Source organism: Siphateles boraxobius, unplaced genomic scaffold, assembly GCF_051911475.1.
Source record: "Siphateles boraxobius isolate OS27281-9 unplaced genomic scaffold, OSU_SipBor_1 22, whole genome shotgun sequence".
Taxonomy (NCBI): domain Eukaryota; kingdom Metazoa; phylum Chordata; class Actinopteri; order Cypriniformes; family Leuciscidae; genus Siphateles; species Siphateles boraxobius.
This window is the reverse complement of record NW_027508833.1, coordinates 27217636-27227528: the sequence shown is the minus strand read 5'-3', so window position 1 is coordinate 27227528 and position 9893 is coordinate 27217636. Positions and strand designations below refer to the sequence as shown.

The 9893-nt window shown below is 44.8% G+C and overlaps 1 long non-coding RNA gene across 1 annotated transcript; it reads left to right on the top strand.

The window, feature by feature from the left end:
* The first annotated feature begins 7370 nt into the window (after window positions 1-7370).
* Window positions 7371-9519, top strand: LOC143746406 (uncharacterized). Its single transcript, XR_013206537.1, has 2 exons — window positions 7371-7426; window positions 9299-9519. It is a non-coding gene; the product is annotated as an uncharacterized LOC143746406 (long non-coding RNA).
* Window positions 9520-9893: the final 374 nt, after the last annotated feature.

Here is a 9893-nt window from a genome sequence, read left to right as displayed (position 1 = left end):
GGTGGTGTAAATGGATCTGTAAAATTTAAATGACTTGGAAAAAGTCACACTCTCCAGTCAGGACCGCAACCACTAGTGTGCTAAATGGGGTCAGAGTCAGCATGGAGAGAGTTAATCATACACATATGAAATAATGATGAAGGAATGGGGCATAGAGTTGGGAGGCAGTCCATAAGCTAAGGATGCAATAAGGAGTCTCAGTGCAGAAATAAACAAAGGGAAGCAGAAAACAGAGTTCCTCACCTTCAACGAAAATACAATCAGATTGTTTTTAACAAACGAATACACTTGAATGTGACTGTTAGATAAAGCAGAACAAATGAACTTTTATCACAATAAATTTGTCCGTTATTACCCATTAAGGCGTATTTGTTGTTTTGTGTAAAAGAAACCATTGAAAAACTATTAAATGTTGCTTGCATTTCTTCTAATTTGTTTATTTAGATGAATTAATAAAGAAATTAAATTAGTTTATGATTTAAATTGATACTTTTTATTCATTTGGATAAATAATGTATGTATTTGTAAATACTTGCCTTTCTTCAAATCATTTATTCAATGTAAATGAACGAGTAAATTAATATGTATTTATTTATTTAAATAAAATTTAAATAAATTTATAAATAAATTTTATTATAAATAAATGTATTTAAAAATTTTTAAATAAATAAATAAATATTTAAATAAATACATTGAATGAATAAATTAATGAAATTCATTCATGTGTGACATTAACATTGCATTGCAGCTATAAATAACTAAATAACTGCAATTTTCATGTCAAACATGAACAAATTTGGCTCTGTTGGCAACATTATACAGCACTGGCCTGGTCAATCATATGACAGGCGAAATACGATGTTGCGAGAGTGATCCGGTTATGGAGAAATATGAGTGTTATGGACATCAGGGGGTCACCAAGGTCATGACCCTGACAGAGACCTTGTGGCCTCTCGTCTGGACATGACCATACATTGAGTACAATAACCTTTGACCTCCCCACCTAGGTTCACAGCTTCTTGAAATTGATTAGCTTTAAATGGAGGGATAAGTTGCACACACTGAGATATGCTGTTTACAACATGACACAACTTGTCATTTCTATAGCCTGAGACATTCAAAGCTTTTGCAGTGTAGTAAAATGGAAAGTTACAGTTTATATAGTTTTTTTCTGTATAATTCTATAGTGTGAACATGCAGCAATAATAAAAAGACATTTAAAACGGTGTGCGAAGAATGTTACACTCTGTACCTTGAACAGGAGCGTTTTACCTCTGCACCAGTCAAGCTTGATTTGCTTTTTTTTATATCATCCAGGCAACAGTAGGCACAAAGTGTTCAGCTGTAGAAGGTTAGTTGCTCTTAGTTCATAAAGAGTTTAGAGAGGAAAAGAGAGAGAGAGAGAGAGAGAGAGAGAGAGAGAGAGAGAGAGAGAGAGAGAGAGAGAGACTGACGGTTGGACAGCCAGAGCAGATCAAGAGAGAGTGAGAGGCACTACTATGACCTGGTAATTAAAATAAAAGGCAGCAAAACGCCATTTTGAAAACAAGCTCTAGTAAAACCATTTAAAGTGACTTATGCCAAATGCAGCGAGCGGCTACTGTAATTGAGCAACTCTTTCACTGTAATTATATCCTCTCCTCCATTTCATTGAGATATGAGGATGACAGTTACATTCTCTGCCCTTTTCTTCACCTGATTCTGTCATTTATTCATTTGATGTTTTTTTTATGGTGAATATGAACAACTCTGAATTTTTCTAGTTTAATAATTATTTTCAGGCTTTCACTTTTCTGTCACCTCCACAGAGAGGCCGTGTCTGTCTGTCTCAATATTTATGTGAATGTATCTTTCAAAGCCCCCACCCCACGTACCCCCTACCTTTGTCCGGATGATACCGCACAGTCTGCGTGCAGCAAATCCGCCCTGCTTTATTTGCTTTGACAATAGCTTCATTAGTCGTTTTTGGCCACATAGATAAATGCGACACATTTATTTCAAAGGAAGATTTAATAGCGCCTCTTAGATTTCGGGCGTCTCTGAGAGGGATAAAGTAAATCACAATGCTCCTCTTACACTTCCATTTTCTTCATTTTACAGATGGTCAATTTTTAAATTATTTGCTCCTATCTGTCTCTCTCTCTCTTTTTCTTTCATCTATCCGCTCTTGAAAAATTGTCAGAGCCTTTTTCCTTAATAGTGCTGGATCGAGCCTAGGCCGCCCAGGGTCCTGATGCATTGCGGGAGGTTAGTAGGAAAAAAAACAGATGAAAAGCGTGTAAGGTGGGGAAAATATTACTTTGTGTGTGATTTCTCCCTCTCTCCCTGCCCATTCTCCTCCTAATTGCCAGTGATTATTTTAATAGAGAAAAGGGTGGCTGGTATTACTGAGTGATTATGTGGAATGGACAGGGAAGGCCCTCAAGATATGGCCAGATAATGCAGGGAATGAGAGGGAGGGCAAGGCTGTGACACTCTCAAAGCCTAGATAAGCCCCCGCAAAAGCCACATGTCCCAACCACCTTCTCTCTTTCTCTCCCTGGCACAATCTCTCTCACTCTCCTTCAAAAGAACAGACGTTATCTGATGCATTCAGGGGCCTGTTAGCTCTAATGGGCATGAACGCTTGTGGTTATGGAAGGGCATTCAGCAGGCCTGTCTTTGATTAGGCTCAGTGTAAGATTACAATCACAGGACAAGACATGACACACCTCAAAAAAGGGAGGACCTCTGATGATACCAACACACACAATTATATCACGGTGAATAACAGCCAAAGAAATGATATGCCATCATCTGGTAACCACAGTCTGACACAACAGGGATTATTTCACTGAGGACTGCCAAAAATGGTTTTATGGCATTGAAGATATGCAGCATAAAACACTGGCGCCATATACTTGTGAAGGGATTTTTCTCTGCTGAACTTGTGAATGTGAATATGCAGCGTTTCAATAAATAGAATGGGCCTTATTCATGAAACACAAGTAGAGAACATTTTTATAATCGTGGACAAAAAAAAAATTCTTACATTAATTGCATATGATTCAATACAGGAAATTTGATGTCTGACAAGTTCTTAAAACGGCAGGGAAACAAAAACGTAGTTTGAAATCACTGGTGTTTCTAACGTCACAAACCAATCATGACAACATGTGATCGTAAATGAGTGGATCTCTGAGCTGGTCTAAGTGAGTGGAGGCGGGGCTAATTTGAATATTCATTGAACCGCATATACTAAATGAGGCAATGATGTTTTCAGTCGATAACGTTGGACGTAGTCGACGTCGACTGAATGGGGATCATGCTAGGGAGCCAATCGTCTTTGAGTACTAAGGAACGAGCCAATGTAATTGGCGTGCGTGATTACATCACACACTCCGCCCCCGCGGCGCAGGTATAAATACGGAAGTGGATGCACGCACTAGTTGCCTTTCGCTTCGGAGTCGATCGTATTGATGTCTCTGAAGAGTGCTGTTGATTCAACGAGCGAGTGTGTAGGTGTTCTTTTGGAAAGACTCTCCGGGTGCTGGTGGTTTCTACAATGCAGTGCAGCGGTGATCGCAAGCTTTGAGCTCTCAACTGCTGTTTTAACAGCAAGAACATTTTTGTGTTTGTGTGTGTGTTGACGGCTGGATGAGGGCGAAAAAAGTGAATGCTTCACTGTTTTTCAGTTCACTGAAATCAGTGTTGCCACGGTCATTCCCTGTGTGCTCCGGCACTGGTGACGGGTCCCATTTCTAAAAGAGCAACACGAAGTTGCCTTGGCCGGTTGAGAACTTTGCCCAGCAGTTCTCGGCCGCCAAGAAGCAGACGGAGGCCATCTAGCACATCCTGTCCCAACGACCTACTGCTATCTCCACCCATCAGTCGGGGGCAGATCCTCCATCTGCTCGTCACCGAGGGCGCCTGCTTGTAGCTGCCTCTGCTTCCGCTGGACCATCGCAGCAGCCTTCACCCAGGTATCAGCGTGGTGCCGGCCGCAGAAGGGGTGCCCCGCCCGCTTCAGGCGCTGCCAAGCCAGGTGGGAAGCGACAGCGGAATCTTTGAACCTGAGGCAAGCCACCCAGGGATGGGGGAATGCTCTTGGAGATGGTCACTGGCCACTCCCTTCACTCGTAGGAGGACCGAGTGAAGTTTTTGTTATGTGTGTGTTTGTTCCGCGGCTGGTTCCAAAAAATGCGGAGCCAGCGGGACCCACATTTTCAAAGAAAGAGCAATTTCTCCCTTCCTGGGCCCCAAGAGGTCTAGATGGTGGTGTGTGACCCTGCAAACCCTTGCACCTTCCAACCCCCCTCTTGTCCACCAGCTGGCCTCTGGATGATGTTTGAGGACCCAGTCATCTGCCTTCTCACGCACCCTGGCCGTCTTGTGGAGACAGGTAAGTGTCATGCACCACACCCAGACCCTGCTTCGGTCCGCCTCCAAGCCTTCTGAGCCGGGTCCCTGTCCTCCACCTCGCTGCCCTAGGGGACGTCTGTCATCAGACTCGGCTTGCGATTCATTTTACTTGGCTTCCACCCTGGCTCAGTGATATAAATCAAACCTAGGTGTTGAGCTAAGATGCTTAGCTTGCATCCTAGATATTGTTGATTACATAGATTAGTGATATTCATCACACCTATGTGTTGAGCATTGCTCCTGTCCTGTGTGCGCACGTTGCAGTCCTACTGACGAAGGAGGCGATGTAGCCTTTTCCTCCAGCTGATATGAAGACGTGTTTCTATAAACCCGTATTCATTGTACCCTAGAGTGGTGGGTCATGGCCATCTTGGACCTGTGTCAATTGAAACAGGCCCTTTTTCGAAAGCCTCCGCTCAAGTTGCTAACACAGATGCATTTCCAAATGCTCCATCCCCATGGTTGGTCTGCAACGTTCGACCTGAAGGACAGTACTTCAGATATCGATCCCTCCGCTCCACTGATCATTCTGTGTTCTTGCATTCCAAGGTGAGAAGTATCAGTACCTACCCTTCGAGTGCTCCATAGCCAGTTGGGTCTTCAGGTCAACTGGAAGAGAGTAATCTACCCCTTGGGCTGAGTATATCTTTTTCAGTTTGGAGTAGGACTCGATCCAACACGTCTCTTCAAGAAAGAGTGTGTTCGGCTGGTGCTATATAGAAGTGAGAAAGGGTCCCACTGAAAGAACTTTCAGAGGCTCCTGGGGCATATGGCAGACGCAGCCTCTTAGCTTCCTCCATATGAAGACCGCTTCAGCACTAGCTTCATGATCGAGTCCCGAGGTGACCGTGGCAGAGCGGCATGCTCTGTGTGACAACAGATCACCCCGGCCTGCCGCCAAACCCTCAGTCCGTGATCAGACCTTTCATTTCTCCGGGCCAATCCGCTCCTAGAACGAGGTCCACTAACACCGTCTGAGGGGCCATGTACAAAGGGCATACTTTAACGGAGGCCTGGGCGACCTCCGACTGCATTGGCATTCGTGCCTTGAGTTGCTGCAGTTCACCTCGCTTTGAGCCACCGCTGCTCAGCGAGCTGGTACTGGTCCAAACATCGCGACCGTTGTGCTAAGCTTCCCTCGCATGTCACAACTCGCCCGTCACCTCCTCCTTGGAGTCAGAAGCTTCTGAGGTCACTTCATTCCACTAGTTCTTCCGGCCTGCTCAATCGTGCCGCCAACGAGCCTCACGACAGGCTTGGCCAGGGCGAGTGGAGACTCCATCCCTGGCGGTCCAGCTGGGCAGGGACCGCTTCGGGGCCGCATAGCTACATCTGTTTGCCTCTGCGGAGTCCTCCCTCTAGCAGTTGTCCTATTTCTGTCTGAGCGGACATCCCTTAGACAGACACTGGCTCTCAGCTGGCCCCGGGCTCAGCAGAAATGTGTTCCCAAATGAGCCTTCTAAGAAAGCGTTTATACGATTCATTGCCGCTTGGCTGCTCAAGTTTAGTGACTTTCATCACACTCTGATGTTGAGCAGAAATGCTCCTGAAAGCTCAGTGATAATTATCACACTCAGGTGTGGAGCAGAAATGCTCCTGAAGCTCAGTGAAATTCGCCCGGTGTTAGGCCTACCACTCGTAAGCTTGTGGAACCTGTGTTAGGCTGGGTAAATATGTTGCGATCCCTACAGTGATCCCATATTTGTATTTTTCCACAGTACGGCTTCCTGCGGCAAGCCCATGTCTTCCCTCGGCAGAATCTGCTCTGCCGTCACTCTGCCGTCTCTGCCGTCACTCTGAGTCTCCCCCCTGTCATAGGCTGGAGCCACCCCAGTGACATTCCATATGTTGTGCTGCCGGTCATCCACCCAATTCATATGTGTATTCTCCACATGTTACCTCCCTTTGGGCAGGATGTGGCTTCCGCAGCGTTCCTTCCTTCCTTGTTCAGGGAATGCTTTTCCAGTGGTCCTGTAGGAACAGCAGTGACTTCCCTGGCCTAAGCCCTGTCCTTCCCCACCTTAAATTGCGGGAGTATCAGGAGGCTTTTGCTAGGCACTGGAAGGTGGCAGCTTTAGTGGAGTTTTCAATGGTTATCCCCATTCAGTCGACGTCGACTACGTCCGACGTTATCGACTGAAAGGGAACGTCCTGGTTGCGTATGCAACCCATCGTTCCCTGAAGGAGGGAACGGAGGACGTAGTCCCCTTGCCACTACCGTTGGACCTCCACTGACTCCGAGTTACGCTCGGCTCCTCAGCGAAAAGCAACTAGTGCGTGCATCCAATTCCGTATTTATACCCGCGGGGGGCAGAGTGTGTGATGCGGGGCCGGATATAGGCATCGGCAAGGAGGGGCAATGCCCCCCCAAATGCCGTGACTGCCCCCCCCAAACGTGATGGCATGCAAAGATCCCAAATTTAAAAAATATTTCAAGAAAAATGGTCAGAGTGAGTCTGCTCTCTATCCCTCATTCAAAGTAGCTACTGATTCGTAGATGCATAGGGAGGGCGTGGCCGCTTCACCGGCTTGTGGTGAACCTGCTGAGCTTCACGTCTCAGTCAGTCAGAGCGGAGCACGCAGACACACTGTCGTCAGCTGAGCTCAGCCCCTGTTTTGAGTTTCCTTCGCCGTCAGTCACTGAAATTATTTGGTTACTCTTTCTGTAAGCGTGTTCTCATTCCCTCCATATCTCTCTATCGCTTTCTCTTGTAATTTGCAGCGAGTGACGAGTCGAGTATGCGCCGATTTCTGGTTGCTAAAGCTAGCACTGGCAGCAGCAACGAGGCTGCTAGGGCATTAGCTGCAGCAGAGACCGAATCCCCCGTCGTTCCCAGCCCATCCGCGGCTGTTGCGGATGAATACAACATAGGCTTAAACACTGAAGCACCGTCACAACCCATAGCTCTGGTTTTCCCCAAACGTAATTTTGGCAAGAGCTCCCGCTCATTCTGCCCAGGTTGGTATCATGGGAGACCATGGCTCGAATATTCAGCAAAGCTTGATGCGTGCTTTTGTTTCCCGTGTCAGAAATTTGGGGGGAACAATGATAGGGATTTGGTTTTCACAAAACAAGGATTTACTAATTGGAAAACTGCATTGGAAAAGGACAAGGGACTCTCAAAGCACGCATCAAGTCAATGCCACATAAAACATGCAAAAGCCTGGTCTGAAATGTCCCAAAGAGAGGCCACAGGGGAGACCATTTGTAATTTAATAGGGCCAACACAAATGGAAAAAAATAGGTATTATATTAAAACAATTGGAGAAGTAGTTCAGTTCCTAGCAGTAAATGAACTTCCACTTCGTGGCAGTGTGGAAAGTTCAAATGATGATGATTTCTCTGCAGGACTGTTCTTAAAAATGGTTGACTACACACTGGCAAAGGACCCCAAATTTAATGAAATTAACAAACACATCCCACCAAATGCAAAATACACCTCTCACAACATACAAAATGAAATTATTGAAACACTGGCCAAAATGGAATTAAATCAGATAAAAGGTAATTATGACAAAGCAGATTATGCTGGGTTTTGCATCAAAAGTGACGGAACGAGGGACAGATGTAATGTGGAGAATCTGTCAATCATGGTTAGATTTGTCTGTAAAGGCATTCCAGAGGAACACCTGATTGGCCTGCTTGACCTCAGTCAGTTAAATGCTGAATTTATTACCACACAAATTCTTGAGCATCTTTCTGACTCAGGCTATAGTGCAGCTGAATTTATCAGTCAGTGCTATGATGGAGCTTCTGTCATGAGTGGGGTCAGGGGTGGGGTTCAGGCCTTATTGCAAAAGAAGGTAGGGAAGGATATTCCTTATATCCACTGCTATAACCACCAGCTGCACTTGGCCGTGGTCCATGCAATGCAAGGAGAGCCGTGTGCAAAAATCTTTTTTGATCTATCAGGATCACTGCACTCTTTTTTTCACCATCATTATGTGTCACAGAACTATAATGTTCCCTCCCTTAAACGACTGTTGAAGATCAGGTGGACAAGCCACCATGATGTGACCAAGTGTCTTGTGAACGATCAGGATGCTATTCTGAGTATCCTGTCAGAGGTTACAGAGGACAGAGCCGCTGCTGTTGATATCTGTACAGAGGTATCAGGGCTGTTGATGATGTTAAGGAGGCATCATTTCTTTGAAATAGGAAAATTTCTCCTTAAAGTTCTGGGTTCCTTGAAGTCTGCAAATGCTATGCTGCATTCTGCATTCTGTTGGCCTGTGCTGTGTTTCAGAAGTAGTCAGTGCATCTCTGCAGGCTCTGAAGCAGATGAGAGATGAGGAGAGTGAGACATTAACCAGCATGCCTGCACCAGCTGCTAAAAGAAAAAGAACAATGAGCTCACTGCTCGTAGGTAGCGTTGTTACGTCCACTGTAGGCCATGCAGAAGACTCCATGACTCCTAGCCAGGCTCTTAAGAGAGCTCTTCTCAACATTTTGGACATCGCCATTGTAGAGATGGAGACAAGATTCTCAAAAAGCAATCTGGATCTCATGAAAGCAGTTAATTGCCTTCAACCACAATCTCCCTCTTTTCTGGATGTTGCCATGTTAAGTCCTCTGCAAAAAATGGCAAAAAGTGACAGTGACAAACTTTCCAATGAGATTCTTGTCGCAAAAATAATGTTGGAAAAATAATTCAATAAGACTAATGATGATGAGAACGTAGAGTTTGTAGACCTCTCCACCATTTGCACATATCTACACGGGTATAAGAATGCCTTTCCTCAGCTCCATCGCATGTATGTGACCTCACTTGTGATTGGAATATCATCTGCATCATGCGAGAGCTCTTTCTCCACTTTGTCTCGTATTCTTACCCCCTTCCGCCGCACTATGGTACATGAGAGAAAAAGAAATTTAGTTATTCTGGCTCACAAGAAGGCCATAACAACAGGTCTAGATATGGACGCATTTGTTAGGACTTTTGCACAGAAAAGCAGACGACTGATGCTATAATGACTGATATAAGCCATGCTGTGTACAGAGCTAAAGAAATGAAAACAAAAAAACCCCAAAAAAGAAATAAAAAAGATTGAAATAAAAAACAAAAGGACAGACAGACAGACAAGACAGACAGACAGGAAGACAAACAGACAGACAGACAGACAGATAAAAAAAAGAAATAAAAAAGATTGAAATAAAAAACGAAAGGACAGACAGACAGACAGACAGACAAGACAGACAGACAGGAAGACAAACAGACAGACAGACAGACAGATTGAAATAAAAAAAACGAAAGGACAGACAGACAGACAGACAGACAGGAAGACAAACAGACAGACAGACAGACAGACAGACAGATAGAAATAAAAAACGAAAGGACAGACAGACAGACAGACAGGAAGACAAACAGACAGACAGACAGACAGACAGACAGATAAAAAAAAAGAAATAAAAAAGATTGAAATAAAAAACGAAAGGACAGACAGACAGACAAGACAGACAGGAAGACAAATAGACAGACAGACAGACAGAC